The sequence below is a fragment of the Lemur catta genome, chromosome 1 (assembly GCF_020740605.2).
Source record: "Lemur catta isolate mLemCat1 chromosome 1, mLemCat1.pri, whole genome shotgun sequence".
Lineage (NCBI taxonomy): Eukaryota > Metazoa > Chordata > Mammalia > Primates > Lemuridae > Lemur > Lemur catta.
Window position 1 is genome coordinate 196,253,363 of NC_059128.1, and position 17,892 is coordinate 196,271,254.

A 17,892-nucleotide genomic window follows, 5' to 3' on the forward strand; every position below is an offset into this window, starting at 1 on the left:
AGCTATCTATTCACACAAGGTAAAATAGATAATCTGAATAGTCAAAAGGACACAGAAGACAGCTGAACAAGTTCCCAATGACCAAAAATGGAAAATTTGAATAACAAATCCACTAAAGTAGTACTGAGTTTTAAGCCAAAGGATAATATAAACACTGATGAGTCTATACTGACATAAGAAGTTATTAATAAATAAATAAGAGAGAAGAGATAAATCTCTCATGCAGAAGAATTCCAAATAGAATTCCAAATAATTTATGTATTAATAGATGCAGCACCTTCAAGGAGGTGGAGCATAACGCTCTTACTTAAGTATGGCTGCACATGCTGACTTCTTTCCAAAGCACACAGTACGAAAAAAGAGAGTAGAGAGAGTAACTTTGCAGAGGAGAACCCTTACTGATGCTCCCTCAGCTAGGTGATCAAGGTTAACATCAACAGTGATGTCATGTTGGTAGTATGTACTCTTGATATGATGTGATGAAAATGACAACTTACTTCTGTGGTCTTCCCCCCAAAACATGCTCATAGTCTAATCACGAGAAAACCATCAGACAAATCCAAATAGAGGGACATTCTACAAAGTACCTGATCAGTACTCCTCAAAATGGTCAAGGTCATCAAAAATAAGAAAAGTTAAAAACTGTCACAGCCAAGAGGAGCTAAAAAAGACAAGACAATTCAATGCAACAAGGTGTCTCGGTCCATTTGTACTGCTATAACAAAATACCACAGACTGGGTAATTTATACACAATAGAGATTTATTTCTCACAGCTCTGGAGGCTGCAAAGTCCAAGATTAAAGCTGCCAGCAGGTTGAATGTCCAGTGAGGGCTGCTCTCTGCTTTCAAGATAGCACCCTGTTGCTGCATTCTCTGGAGGGGAGGAACACCATGTCCTCACACGGAAGAAGAACAGAAGAGCAAAGGGCCTAAGATGGTTCCCTCCAGCCCTTTTACAAAGCACTAATCTATTCATGAGGGTGAATAATAATGTACCAGTATTGGTTCATAGTTGTAGCAAGGACACCATACTAATGTAAGATGTTAATAATAGGGGAAATAGGGGTGGGGGAAGGGAGAATATAAGAACTCTCTGTAGTATCTTTGTAATTTTTCTTTAAATCTAAAACTTTTCTAAAATAGAAAGTTTATTTTTAAGACAATGACTCTTCTATACTTGGCAATCCTACTAGTTGAAAATTATTTTCCTTTGAACATGGCCACAAGTCAAATCTTATTTACTCTAGTTGTATTTAAAAGAATAAGGACTGTATTAGTTTCCCAGGGCTGCCATAACAAAGTAACACAAACTGGGTGACTTAAACACCACACATGCATTGTCTCACAGTTCTGGAGGATAGAAGTATGAGATCAAAGTGTTGGCAGTGTTGGTCCTTTCTGAGGGCTGTGAGAAAAATATCTGATCCATGCCTCTTGCCTAACTTCTGGAGGTTTGCTGGCAATCTTTTACATTCCTTGGCTTACAGATGCTTCACCCTGATCACTGTCTTCGTCTTCACATGGCATTCTCTCTATGCGCATGTCAGTTTCTGTGACCAAATTTCCTTTTTATAAAGACACCAGTCATATTGGATTAGGGTCTACCCTAGTGACTCCGTCTTAACTTGATCGTCTGCAAAGATTTTATTCCCAAATAAGGTCACAGTCACAAGTACTGAAGGCTATGCTTTCAACATCTTTAGGGGGCATAATTAAACCCCTAACAGTTTTTAATTCTTAATGTCTAATTGTTCATCTAGGAAGTCACCTCACTCACTGGGTGCCTCGTATAAGAGTGGTAGAGCTTGGATAGCAGTAACATTTTCTTCTAACACTATAACTTATACTTACAGCAAGAAACCTTGGAATTAACTAACTGGCCCTTTTATAGGCCCAACCAGATCTTATGCTTTACTACATTTGCAATGACACCATCATAGTGGAAGCTACAAATTTAACTTTCAGCTACTTCTTAAATTAATAGGAATTTTTGAGCTCAGATGAGCTTATATGGACTTGCATATCCATACTTCTCTTCTTGTCCCCTAATTTTACCTTTTCATCTTCTCCACTTTTAACCATATTTAATAGTCAAAGTGATCAAATGTGCTCATAAAGCACAGAAACTGAGCAATCATAACAAATTTTTTCAAAACATAGTTCAAAGAAATATGATTAGCCCTGTCAAGCTTTTTGGAGATATTATGTAGGGTCATCAGGGCCACAGTCTGTGGAGTAAATTATGGACTTCTCAACCTACCAGATTTATAAACCCACTTAGGTGGACATTTACCCCATCCTCCTTCTGACCTGTAAGCAATTTACATAGGAAAAATATACATATTGGACATATGTTAAATGTGACAATTGCTAAGGACAAAAATAAGGTGTAGAAAGTAAATAAGAAAGGATGTCAGAGTATAAAATTTTAAATAGGGTGCCAGGAATGATCTCACTGAGAAGATAACTTTAGAGTAAAGGACTAAAGGGAATGAAGATGTCAGATATGTGACTATCTGCAGGGAGACAACCAGTGACGTTCCAGGTGGAGGAAACAGCTAATGTGAAAGAACCAAGGAGGGATCATGCCTGGAATGTTTGAGACCAAAGTAGCTGGAACAGATAGAGTGAGGGGAAGAATATTAAGAGAAGAAATAAGAGAGATAGCAGGGAACAAGATTATTTAGGTGGTGGTTCTACATAGTGAGTATTTTGTTTTTACTCTGAGTGATATGGAAATCCATTAAACTGTTTTCAAAAGAAACAATAACAGAAACAATTAATTATGTTTTCTGGGTAGAGACTAGATTAGGGGGACTAGGGGCAGAAGCAGGGAGTCCAGTTAGAAGCTGTTGCAATAATCCAGGCAAGAGAAGATAGTCGTTTGGACTACGGTGTTATAATGTAGTGGGAAGAAGTTGTTAATTTTGGATATAATTTCATGTACAACAAAGAGTGTTTGCTGATCCAATGGATGTGGAGTGTAAGAAAGAGTTATAAAAAAATGACAGCAATGTTTATGAAAGAATTGAATTGCTATTTAACTGAGATAGGAATGATTACAAAAAGAGCTAAAAGTTTATTGGAGAAAGGCAGATATGAGGAGGTCAGTTTTGACATGTTACATTTGAAACGTCTGTTAGATTTTCAAGCAGATACATAGATACTTGGAGAGTTGACTCTAGGGTTCAAGGAAGAAGTTCAGGCTGGAGATATAAAGTTTTGAGCCATTAGAATGTAGATGGCATTTCAAATCATGAGACTAAATAAGATGACCTGGAGAATGTCTAGGCAGAAAAGAAAAATAGTCCAAGGATGGAGCCCTGGGTGTTTCAGCATCTCCTAATTTTCATTCTTCCTCTGATGTTACTTCTTGTATTTTCTGCAGACTCATCTCTTCTATAACCAACTATTAGTGGTTGGCATTGCAATACTATATGTCAAAACTTAAAATGCTACAATAATTGAAAGACTATGGTATTGGTTTCTAAAGATATAAATAATTAGATTAATGGGGTCAAAAGTGCATAAACAGAGTGATGGGTATACAGATGGGATTTGAAACAAAGCTGACATTATTACTATAATAGTGGGAAATGCATGGTCTTTCCAACAAATGGTACTGGGAAAGTTGACCATGCACAGGAAAAAAAAAAGAAACTTGATCCCTATTTCACATAATACAGAAACATCAATTCCATATATATTGTACATTTAAATGTTTAAGGTAAAACAGTAAAGCATCCAGGAGATAATACAGTAGAATATATTCATAATCTCACTGTAGGCAAAAACTTCTTAAATGGGAAACAAAAGCACTAACCATAGGGAAAGACTGATAAATAGGTTACATATGAAAACTGAACATTTCCGTTCACCAAGTTATACAATTAAGAGAGTGAAAAGGCAAAACACAAAAAGAGGAAACATATTTTTTTAGCACATACGACTAGCAAAGAGCTTGTTTCCTGATTATATAGAGAAATGCATATATGAATAAGAAAGAGGGAGATAGCACCCTAGAAAAGAGGACAAGAGAACCAAAGAGGCACTACACACACATGCATGCACACAATGATAAACAAATGTCTAGTAAATATGTGCAATATATCAAAAGATATTCAACCTCATTAGTAATGAGGAAAATTAAAATTAAAAGCACCTATAAGAAAGGGTAAATTTTAAAATATCTATATTAAATATTAGAGGGAATGGATTGTATATTACTACACCACTTTGGGAAAATGTGCCTACTAAAGCTGAAAATACATGTATTTTATAATGTTGTAATTCTACTCCGTAATACATACCAAAAATAATGCAGAACATGTATAATAGGAGACATGCACAAAAACGTTCATAGCAGCATTATTTGCCATAGTCAAAACTGCCAAAGACTCAATGTCTTTCAATAGTAGAATGGTTAAATAACCTGTGGCATATCCACAATGAAGTATGAAGTAATGTTGAGTGAAGGAAACCAGGAAAATACACACACACACACACACACACACACACACACTACGATTCAATTTAAATAGAGTTCAAAAACAGGAAAAAATTTAGTGCTTAACTCTGCAGGCTTAGATGGCATAAACAAAAGCAGGGAAATGATTATCTCAGCATTCAAGTAATGGTAACTTTTAAGAGAGAGGCAACGATTGAGAGGGGACACAAAGGACCCTCATGGGCGTTGGCAGGATTTTATTTTGTGATCTTGATGATAGTTATACAGGTGTTTGCTTTGTGACAGACAAACAATTGCACTCTCTAAAAAGAAGAAAAAATATTGAATTCATGAAATTAAAGATAAAATAATGCAAGTCAACTGCTAGTTCTTGTTATAGTTCCTGGTTAAGAGATCCTGCCTACTGCAGGATCATATCACATATATATTTTGCTGTTGTGCTTGAGGCAACTCTAGAAATTGGTATTAATAGAGCACTATAACAGAAACAAAAGGGGACACAGCAGTAGAATCATTTAAGATGAAAGAAAAGAATTAGGGAGGGCAAACAGTTTTAATCTCACTCGACAATCTGATTGATTAGGTTCTGACTGAGTTTGGGACCATTTATGAGCAAAGGAGGAAAGTATTCTGTAATCAATTATTAATATCTATTAGTAGATTATTTATCATACTTGCCCTAAATTGCAGAGTTCTTAGTAAACAGATAAGCTTTAAATGCTGCTGGAAAGATAGTTTGGGGAGGCAATGGTTTAATTAAGCCTGGCATTAAATAGAAGCCCCATATGTTGTGATATAAATTCAGCCTGCATTTTACCTTCTGAATAAAAATATGGTGTGTGTATTGTGAGTGTGTGTAGGGGTGACGGTGAAATGGAGTGGAATGTGAGGTGGAGAATGATTCTCAGAAATAGAAAATCATTAAGGACCTAGTCAGGAAAGAAAAGAGGTGATATAAAACCAACGTGGTGCACAAGGATTTTTCTCAGCACAGTCGTTTTACATTTGTATTTAAAAAGCGCTATTGACTTAAACATTTTTGGAAAAAATGTGAAAATATTGGGAACAGCACCAACTTGGAACCAGAAGCCTTGGTTTCTAATTTCAGTCATGTCATTAGTAAGGTGTGTGAACTTGTACGACTCACTTTTCTTCTCTGGACCTCTGCTCCTTTACCTGTCAAGTGAGCAGTTAGGACAAGGTGGCCTTTGCATTTCCTTCCAGCTATCGTTGTATGATGGAGACAGTTTGAGTGGAAAAACCCTGTTCATCAGCGTCAGGCCTTTGTGACTAAACCTCTCTGAATCTCCTTTCCTCATCTGTAAATTGGGGGTGATATTATATCATTTGATTGTAAAAGTCAAAATTAGATGAAGTTGTGAAGAGCTCAGCCAGGCACCTGGAACTTAATGAGCTTCCCATGGTGTCAGATTGTGATTAGGGCTGAAATCATCTGCACAAAACTAACCTACTTCAGATTCCAGGAATTTCCCTTTTTTCTCATCTCAGAACAATTAGTGTCTGGGTGAACCATTTGGTAACCTATCAACTCTTCCATTTTTGGCATCTCTTTCATTTTTGTCTTAAAGATTGCCTAAATATTACATTACTAGCAACGATAACAGTGGCCATTTACCTATCACTGATTGTGTGCCAGGCATTGTGCTGGGTAATTGTACATAAACCTAACATTAGCAATGTGAGCTCGATCTTTTCTTGCTTGAAGGTTTACGCCAGGTCATATTTCATTAAATACCCCCATAGCACCAAGCACAGCACCTTGAACAAAGTAGACCCTCATTACATATATTTTTGACTGACTGAAATGTGGCAGTGGGTCCCCTCCCTCTCTTTCTAATGTGTGTAGTTACTTGATTTATAAGAAATTTCTGTCCCTGGCTGTGGTCAGCTATTAAATTTATGTGTGACAAGAAAACCATAGAGTTTGGCAACTCTGCAGTGATAGGTGATGTGTGATTCATTTGGGGGAAGAATAAACATTTTCTATTCAGACTTTGAATACCTGGGTCCTATGGTTACTTAATCATGTCTACGGAATGCATGACTGAGCAGATAGGTTCAAAGCTAGGAGACTTTAATCTAAATCACTCCATTGTGTGTTTCCAGATATCATCTTGTTGCCTGTTGGTAATATTTTCTATAGCCACAGCTCAAATGTATGAGAGGAATACAGTCCAGTTTTTGTTCATCTTAAAAGAAATCCTATAATGTCGGAGGCAGGGTCCAAGTTGGAAGGTCCAGGACATTGTGATCCTTCAAGAGGCCAGAATATTCCCCCAATAAGTCACATCTGTGTGTATCAGCAGGACGCTGCTTGGGTTGGCACACAATGAGAAACTCCTGGGAACACGCCTTCTTAAAAGAAGCTCCGAGGCAGAAATTAAACATGGCTCTGGAAGCTTCTCAGTGACAAAGGTAGCGGGCCCAGAGCCGCTCTACCAAGAGGTCACAGTGGGCCACCGTTGCAGCTGCAGCGCTGCTCCCAACACTCACTGCCCAGGCAGTTCCTCCACAAGTAATTGCTCTTTGCCTCCTTAAGTTAGCCCCAGGTTCCCAGTGGATGTTTTTCTTCACTTCTCTAGGAAACCACTTGAGTCTGGGCAATGACGGGGGCGGGAAAGTAGTATGGTAGGCGCTGAACAACTCTGACTTCACCAGTGGGAGAAATGGCCCTGTAAATCCTTTCAAAGGGTGCCCACCAAGTCCTTCAGAAGGAAGGGGCAGCCAGTGACATGAATACGATTACTGTAAGGGAGCAAAATGTGTGACCCGTCAGGATTCTGCGAAACCCAGCAAAAGGGAATGCCTCAGTTAACCCATATCCCTGGGGAGCACTAAACTTGAAGCAGACTTATTAATTAGGGCTTCTGAGGGGCACAGAGAAAGGCAGGGCAGTTTTTTAGTTACAGAGACAGAGCCGCATTCTAACCAATTCCCTTTCATGGGGGCAACTCCTGTATCCTTTTTTTTCCCCTCAAATTGAACGGTTTGAGTTACATGTTCACAAGGTCTCTGTTGTGCCAAAGAGCATTTTCAATTCAGAGAGAAGGAAAAAAGTTTTAAAAATGAATCAGTAGGTGGAGCTCTTTCTTTTTATTTATTTTTCAATCCAAGGTCCCATTTTTAGTGAGAGACGCAGAGCTTTTGAATAAAAAAAAAAAATAGGCATTTTAAAAATGAAAACACATACACGATGTGCTTTCCTAATTGAAAGGGTGTATTGTGAAATCATTACTGTCACAGAACATTTGTGTTGCATGCGAAAGCTTAAGCAAAGAAAATATATAAACCTAAATTGACTTTAGCAATTTGAAAGTGATAGTGGACATCTGTGTTCAATAACTTTTTGCTGGTAACTGGTGTTTAATATTTCATGTCAAATCAAGAAGAGTGATAGAAGGGTTTCGAACACAGAGATGGCTGGCATTTTTGCAGCACAGCCTGCCCTTTGTCACACTCACCATAAAGAAACCTGCTGTAGTGGGGCTTGAAACTGCACCAGAGTGACTCCTTTTTTGGAACTTATATAAACTTCCAGAATATACTGTCTCTATTTTCTTTTAGAAAGATGTCTATAAGAAAAACAGGTTAAAGGATTTCCAAAGCTCATTATTTATTTAAGGGAAAAAAAGGGTGTGTGTGTTTGGGGAATAGGGGACTTTTGGAAGAAATTACAGCAGAATAAATCATCTAGAACAAATCTTACCTTTGTGTTTTCGTCAATCCTGACTCTTTCCTAGTCAGTGTGCAGTGATGTGAAGGAACTTGGTTGCCAATAGAAACATGTTTCCCTAAGGCTCACAACGAGGTCTAGCAAGATAGTATTTTAATATTTATGTAGTTGGGCAGGGTGATGGTGGGGAGTGGAAAGTAGGGAGGAAGAGTTTTTTAAATAACTTTATAATTTCTTTTTTCCACATTATCTTAGGCAATCTTGACTCTAAGTATAATACTTTGTCTTAGTAACAAATGTGATAAAGAAAGGACTGAGGGGCCAGCATTACTCTCTGAGCTGGTCACAGGATTGGCACTTCATCCTGAAAGTGGTCACAATTTCTTGCTTGTCATGTTAGTTCATGCCAACTTCAATGGCTTCCATTCAGTTCTCAAGCACAGAGGCTGGACCCTTGAATCCTCTTTGAGTAATGTATAATAAAAGTAAAATAAGAAGGGCCATGGAGTTTGAGATACTCTGGCCATCAAGACATAGTTTATGTTGATATGGAGAACTGCGTTATCTAAGTAAAGGAGCGCCTTCCTACCCTCCCCCGTGATAACGTGGTCCTTGAATGAATGACCAGATCCTTACGCAGATCTATGCTCTTCTTTATTCTAAACAGACTGATTCTAATGAAAGAGAGGCAAAATGCTAAAAATATATATTAAAAAAACTGGAATAATTTGCATGCTTAAATTCCTCTAACTTAGGTTCAAGAATAGAAAAAAATGCAAGTTTTATTTTATTACCATTTTTTTTAGAGATGGGGTCTCGCTATGTTGCCCAGGCTTGGCATGAATGCCTTGGCTCATGCAATCCTCTCACTTCAGCCTCTCAAGTAGCTGGGACTAAGGCATGTGCCACCATGCTAGACTGTTTATTTTTTAATAGAAAAATCTCAGCAACATAGTTGAAAACAGACTAGATTAAAAAAAAATAAGAACATGCTCAGTAATATGAGTCTAATGGCAAATCAGGCTAATTTTGCACCCAGAGATGTATATCTGCTGGCAAAAATTAGGTAACTGGACATAATAAATCACATGTAGAACATGTAAAAAACTCCTTTCATGTTTCAAAATGCCATTAACTAATAATGTATCTTATATTATGCTGTATGCTTTGCAAAATTACAATGATTTTGTCATTTTATCATCACACTATTCCTATGAGTATCAAGGAAGTGCAAATATCTTCTTTTGGGGGGACACAGTGAAAGAGGTGGTTTAGAGATAAATTGTGCCCAGGATTACACAGAATCTTTGTGAGCATATTTATACAAAAAGCCAAGCAGCATAGCCATGGCTAGAGTCAGGGGCCTCAAGGCCACAGTCTAACAGCCTGTTTCTTTTTTCTCTTAAGACAGGAAGCTACAGTTGTCCGACAGACTTGGGCATTCAATGTGTAGCATGCAGGGGACCGAGCTGATTTCCCTGGCAGATGTTAAAACGATAGAAAAATGCAGATAACATACATGAGAAAAATGTAGCCTTCTCTTTCTACAGCTGCCAGGGTGATCTGCCTTGAGGCTTAGTCTGTTTCCCATATAATTCTCAAGTAAAATCCCAGCTATTGTGGCTAGTTAAAAGGGTGAAAGAAAAAAGATGTCATCACTCAAATGTTTCCCATGTAGGGTATGTTTATTAGTCATCAGTCTTGTATATCACCATTCAGTGGAAAGGTCCACATTTACAGTAACCATCAACCCCTTTATTTTCTCCAGGCTACAACTAAACCTGGGCAATTTAATGACTCTATAAGTATCCATTTGTGAGCCATTGTAGCTTCTTTCCAAGTCATTGTGGCGTTGAAGTCAGGGGTATAAATAGAACATTATGGTACAGCTAGAGAAAATGATCTTTCCAGTGACATATCAAAATGTCCCCTCTGCCTCTTCATCATCAAAGAGGATCCAAAGCCTCAGTCACAGAATACTATACCATCATTCAGAAAATGGATTCTCATCTTATCAGGAGCCTACCTTGGCTACCTAATTGCAAGTCAGTGTCATCTGCTAGACATAAAAAAGACCTGCTTCTCAATTGTTAGTTCCTGTTACCTATTTTATTAATAATCATCTGTGTTCTTTGCAACTTTAGATATTAACTGTCTTTTAAATCAAAATGAAATGTGTATTTGGCAACTTCTGACTTAAGCATTTGGTTCCACGTAAATCCTGGAAATGACACAGTGTGCACTACTCTGGTGCACCTCTTCAAAAACCAGAGTTATGCAAGGAGGGACACTTAAACTAGGGATCCCTATCCCATGAAGCCTCCCCAAGTTCTGGGAAGCTGTGGTATGTTGAAAATGACAAGAGCAAAGCTCTTAATCACATAGAGTTAAGTGAGTGTGTATGTGTGTGTGTGTATGTGTGTGTGTGTGTGTTGCAGTGGGCCAAAAAAGAACCAAGCTGAGTTTCACTTCCTAGCAGTTAAGCAATAATTTCCTAGAATCCAACATTCTTCTCATTTGTTTATACTGTCAGGATAATTTGTGACTTTCAATTCTCATTTTAATAGAATCATGTTTCTCACCTTCCTTGTCCTACTCAAATCTTATAATTTTATAATTTATGCAATTATAAATTTCTGTTCTCAAAAATACTCTCTCACTTAATGAAAAAAACAAGGCTGTTTTTAAAGTTCACTTTTTTCCCTGACTCCCACTCTTTACTCCCACTACAAACACAAAGACATTGGGCACACTATTAATTCACCATTACAATTGTCAGAGTACCTTTTCATTAGATTCCTTTAATGATCACATCAGATAGATAATTATTCCGCAATTTAGAGACAGAAAATCTTAGGCAAAAAGATTAATATTTGTCTATTACTGAAGTTTTCTATGAGCAGTAGAAGTCAGAAATCCAAATTCCTAATAAAATCTATTATACTCAAAGCTACTCTATATAGAACAATGTCCCATGAACTGCAATCAGTGCTTATATTCCTTATTTCTTTGAATCCTCACAAACCACTATAAGGTAAATAGTAGAACTCTCATTTTAAATATTAAAAAGTAGCCTTCAAAAGATTATAAAGTGAGAAAGCAGAGACTCCAGGAAGCAAACTTGTCTGTCCAATTCACAAACTTTTGGCATAACCACCTTGCTTTTCAGTTTCCTATACTTTCAGTCCAATTGTATTGATTGTACTAGTCATTAAAATAACATTGCTGACTTTTCCTTGGCAAGTATATATGTTTTATTTCCTTAAATTCTTATCAATATTACTATGGGAGAAATAATAAGTAATAGTCCATATCACTAACAAAGAATATGGTCTGGCAATACCACATATTAAGAAGAGAAAGGCATGGTCACAAGAACCAGCTTGTAAAATGAAATCAGTTGACAAATGATTTCTGGTTAATTGGGGTTTTTTAAATTGTTGTTCTGTATTCAGTCTCCCACTAAAAGAATTCAGTAAAATGCATATTATAATGTATGGATAGATATGGGACTGTCTGATATGTTCTAAATGCTGCTTGTTGTGATGACATTAACTACCATCTTCCCTTCACATGCTGAAAGAATCATGTGAGAGGGAAGACAGATCTTAAGCTGAATAAAAACTCTTATTTTCTGTCACTATGAATCCTATCAAAACACCCATCTCACTGTCATTATTTTAAACAAACCTGTTTATTTTTAATTTAATTCATTCAGTGGAGTCTTTCTTTTCCTTCCAAGATCTGATTCCAGATCCTCAAGCTACTGTTCACAGGTGTGCTTCACCAAGCATCCTTTCTCTTTTACATTGGTAGAAGTAGGGTATTCTCTCATCTCATCATAACCAAGGCAAAGAGCATGGCTTCAAAGAAGGTTTCATACCCTTCACAAACTGCTTTGTCATCCCCTACATTATTTTAATTTGATATAAAAATAATTTTTAAAATTTGGTTAATTCAGATGTGAAACCTTAGGTCAGAATCCAATATACATTTAAAGACATTGAGAAGCAAGAAGTTCTCCTCAACTCATTCTATTAAGTCAATATCACCTTGATACCAAACAAAGGAAAGGACACAATAAAAAAAGAAAATTACAGACCAGTATAGATACAAAAATTCTCAATAAAATACTATCAAACCAAATTCAACAGCACATCAAAAAAATAATCCATTATGACTAAGTGGGCTTCATCCCAGGGATGCAAGGATTGTTCAACACATGTAAATCAATAAATGTGATTCATCACATAAACAGAAACAAAAACAAAGATCATATATGATCATCTCAATAGATGGAGAAAAAGCATTGGATCAAATTCAGCATCCTTTCATGACAAAAAACCCTCAATAAATGAGGCATATAACAAACATACCCCAAAATTATAAAAGCCATATATGATAAACCTACAGCCAATATCACACTGAATGGGGAAAAGTTGAAAGTATTCCCAGTAAGAAATGAAAGAAAACAAGGGTTACCACTGTCACCACTTCCATTCAACATAGTGCTGGAAGTCCTAGCCAGAGCAATCAGTCAAGAGAAAGAAAGAAAGGGTATCCAAATAGGGAAAATGGAGGTCAAGCTATCACTTTTTGCTGACCAGATAATCTTATATCTAGAAAACCCCAAAGACTACACCAAGAGACTCCTGGAATGGATAAATAAATTCATCAAAGTCTCACATTATAAAATGAATATACACAAATTAGTAGCATTCCTATACAATGATAACAGTCAAGCTGAGAGCCAAATCAAAGACTCAAAGAAAATAAAATACCTAGGAATATACTTAACCAAGGAGGTGAAAGATCTCTACAAAAAGAACTATGAAACACTGAGGAAAGACATTGCAGATGACACAAACAAATGGAAAAACATATCATGCTCATGGATTGGTAGAATCAACATTGTTAAAATTCCATACTACCCAAGTGATATAGAGATTCAATGTAATCCCCATTAAAATACCAATATCATATTTCACAGATCTAGAAAAAATAATTCTACATTTTCATTGGAACCAGAAAAAAGGCCCAAATAGCTAAAGCAATCTTAAGCAAAAAGAACAAATCTGGAGGCATCACATTACCAGACTACAAACTATACTACCAGGATATGGTAATCAAAAAAGCATGGTACTGGGACAAAAATAGAGATGTAGATCAATGGAACATAACAGAGAACCCAAATATCAAACCATCCACCTAAAGATATTTGACAAATCAAACAACATATACTGGGGGAAAGAAGCCCTATTCAATAAATGGTGCTGGGAAAATCGGATAGGCACATAATGAAGAATGAAACAGGATCCATATGTCTCACCACTCACAAAAAGTAATTCAAGATGGATAAAAGACTTAAATGTAAGGAATGAAACCATAAGAATGCTAGAAGAAAATGTTGGAAAAATTCTTCTAGACAGCAGTCTAGGCAAAGAATTTATTTAAAAAGACCCCAACGGCAACCACAACAACAAGAAAAATAAATAAATGGGACTTGATTAAATTAAAAAGCTTCTTCACAGCCAAGGAAACAATCAACAGAGCCTATAGACAACCTACAGAATGGGAGAAATTATTCACAAGCTATATATCCCATAAAGAACTAATAACCAGAATCTACAAAGAACTCAAACAAATCATCAAGAAAAAAATACCATTAAAAAGTGGCCAAAATAAATGAACAGAAGCTTTTCAAAAGAAGATAGACAAATGGCCATATGAAAAAATGCTCAATGTCACTAATCATCAGGGAAATGCAAATCAAAACCACAGTGAGGTGTCACCTTATCCCAGTTAGAATGGCTTTTATTAAAAAGTCCAAAAACAGTAGATGGTGACATGGATGCACACAGAAAGTAATGCTTTTATATACTGTTGGTGGAACTGCAAATGAGTACAACCTCTATGGAAAATAGTATGGAAACTCCTCAAATAACTAAAAGTAGACCTACCATTTGATCCAGCAATCCCAGTACCCAAATAAAAAGAAGTCATTTTATCAAAATGACATGTGCACTTGAATGTTTAATGCAGCACAATTCACAATTGCAAAGATGTAGAATCAACCTAGGTGCCCATCAATTCATAAGCAGAATTAACAAAACTCCATAGGTATACTATGGAATACTACTCAGCCATGAATAAGGATGAATTAAGGCCTTTTGCAACAATTTTGATGGATCTTGAGACCGTTATTCTAATTGAAGTATCTAAAGAATGGAAAAAAAAAACAACACATATATTCGCTATTAAATTGGAGCTAACAAATGAGCACACATGTGTACAGAGGGAGGTGAAAATCAGTGGAGGCTGGGCAGGGAGAGTGGGAGAAAGGGATAGGTGAAAGCCTGACTGGTACAATGAATGGTATCTGGGTAATAGGTATACTTTCAACTCTGACTCAAGTATGACAAAAGCAATCCATGCAGCCAAAAACATTTGTACTCCTGTAATACTTTGAAATAATTTTTTTAAAAAGAAAAAAGATGACATTCTTATTACCAGGGCAATAGGTCTGCGAAAGTGATAACAAAATTCTAATGCTTTTTAAGTATAAATTTTTGAAGTAATTGTGAAAGGAAAAATTGTGAAACCAGGGAATCAATGGCATAGGTGCTGAAATTTATGAGTAATTTTCCTATGATTTTAGAGGCACGTTGTGATATATTAACCTCTAATGTAGTATTTTGTATGCATATATCTTTCTCACTAAACTGAGGGCTATTTAAAAAAATCAACTTTTGAAGTATAATTTACATATGATAAAATGCACCTTTGTAAGTATCACTGCAAATATATACAGTCATCCCTCTTTCTGTGGGAGATTATTTCCAGGACCTCCGTTAGGTACCAAAATCCATGGATGCTCAAGTACCTGATGTGGAATAGCATAGTATTTGTATATAGCCTACAAACATCTTCCCATATACTTTAAATCATCTTGAGATTACTTATAATACCTATTAATAGTCCATGCAAATGCTATCTAAATAGCTGTTATACTGTATTTTTATTGTATTATTTTTTACTGTTGTATCATTATTATTTATTGTTTTGTAATATTTTCAATCCACAGTTGGTTAAATCTGTGGATGCAGAACCAACAGATACAGAAGACAGACAGCATATCTTTGTAACTGCCACCACCATGAAGATTTAGAACATTTCTATTACCCCAAAATATTTCCTTTGCTTTTCACAGTCCATCTCCACCTATTCCCAAATGTCGACAACAACTAATATGATTTCTATCACTATGCATTAGAGTTTCATATAAAATGAATATACAGTATGAAGTCTTTCTGGTGTCATTTGCTCAGCACAGTGTTTTTCAAAGTTAGCCACATTGTTGCGTATCAGGAATTTTTTGCCATTACATAGCATTTATTTGTGCAGATGTACTACAAGCAACTATTGGACATTTTGTTTCCAATTATAGAATAAAGTTGCTCTGACAGATCTTTGTGTGGACATACATACAATTTTTTCTTTTAGTAAATTATTAGGAATGGAAGTGCTGAGTCACATGGTAAGTATATATTTAAGTCTATAAGAAATGGTACAACTGTTTTCTAAAGGGCCATAGAATTTTAAATTCCTGTCAGCAACATATGAGTTTTCAGGTTCTTTACATCCCCATCCTTGCCACTGGCATTGTCTTAATTTGAGCTGTTTCGGTGGGTATATAATCATATCTTACGTGATTAAAATTTGTGTTTACATGAGAACTAATGAGCTTAAACATCTATTCATGATTTATTACCATTTATACAGCTCTGGCAAAATGTCCAAATATTTTACCCATTTTAATTGGGTTTATTTTCTTATTACTGCATTGTAAAATATAAATTCTTCTCAGTTATACGTATGGTGAAGGTTTTCTGTCAGCTCATGGCTTGTCTATTCATTTTCTTTTCTTTTTATTTTTTATTTCAGCTTATTATGGGGGTATAAAAGTTCAGGTTATATATATTGCCCATGCCCCCCCATCCCCCTGAGTCTGAGCTTCAAGCATGCCCATTCCCTAGACAGCGCACATTGCAATCACAGCAACAACAAAAATAAATAAATAGGATCTAATTAAATTAAAAATCTTCTACACAGCCAAAGAAACAGTCACGAGAGTACACAGACAACCTACAGAATGGGAAAAACTTTTCGCATACTACACATCAGATAAAGGACTGATAACAAGAATCTATTTAGAACTCAGGAAAATCAGTAAGAAAAAATCAAACAACCCTATCAAAAAGTGGGCAAAGGACATGAAAAGAAATTTTTCAAAAGAAGATATAAGAATGGCTAACAAACATATGAAAAAATGTTCAACATCTCTAACCATCAGGGAAATGCAAATCAAAACCACAATGAGGTATCACTTAATCCCAGTGAGAATGGCCTTTATCAAAAAGTCCCAAAACAACACATGTTGGCGTGGATGCAGAGAGACAGGAACACTCATACACTGCTGATGGGACTGTAAACTAGTACAGCCCCTGTGGAAAGCAATATGGAGATACCTTAAACAGATTCAAGTAGACCTACCATTCAATCCAGCAATCCCATTATTCATTTTCTTAATGGTGACTTTTGAAGAATAGAAGTTTTAAAATTTTGGTAAAGTAAAATTTATCAACTTTTTATGTTTGTACTTCTTGGGTTCTAAAAAGTCTTTGCCTTCTTCAAGGTCACAAAACATTTTTTCTATGCTCTTTTTCTGGATATTTTTATAATATTAGCTTATATAATGTATTATCCATTTTGAGATAAAGTTTACATGTGGCTGCATAAAAGAGTGGGATTAATTTTTCTTTTTCATATGGATATTCAGTTTTCTGGCAATACTTGTTGAAAAGTCTTGCTTCTCTCCATTGAATTACTTTGGCACTTTTCTAAAAAATCAATTGACCATAATATGTAAGGATTTATTTTTAGAATTGCTATTTAGTTCTAATAAACTTACTGTCTATTCTTATGCCAATACCACACTGTTGGGGCTAAGATAACTTACAATCAGTCTTAAAGTCAGGTAGTGTAAGTTCTCTAACATTGCTCCTCTTTTATAATATCCTTTTGGCAATGCTAGATCCTTTGATTCTCCACCTGGACTTTATTTTTTTAATTTTCTTTTTATTTCAGCATATTACGGGGACACAAATGTTTAGGTTCCATATGTTGCTCTTGCCCCACCAGAGTCAGAGCTTCAAGTTTGTCCATCCCCCAGACGGTGCACACAGCACTCATTAGGTGTGAATATACCCATCCCATCCTCCCCCATCCCATCTGCCTGACACCCGATGAATGTTATTACTATATGTGCACTTAAGTGTTGATCAGTTAATGCCAATTTGATAGTGAATACATGTGGTGCTTGTTTTTCCATTCCTGGGTTACTTCACTTAGTAGAATGGGCTTCAGCTCCATCAAGGATAACACAAGAGGTGCTAGATCACCATTGTTTTTTGTGGCTGAGTAGAACTCCATGGTGTACATATACCACATTTTATTAATCCACTCATAGATTGGTGGGCACTTGGGTTGTTTCCACATCTTTGCAATTGTGAATTGTGCTGCTATAAACATGCGAATGAAGATGTCTTTTTTATAGAATGTCTTTTGTTCTTTTGGGTAGATGCCCAGTAATGGGATTGCTGGATCAAATGTTAGTTCTATTTGTAGCTCTTTGAGGTATCTCCATATTACTTTCCACAGAGGTAGTAC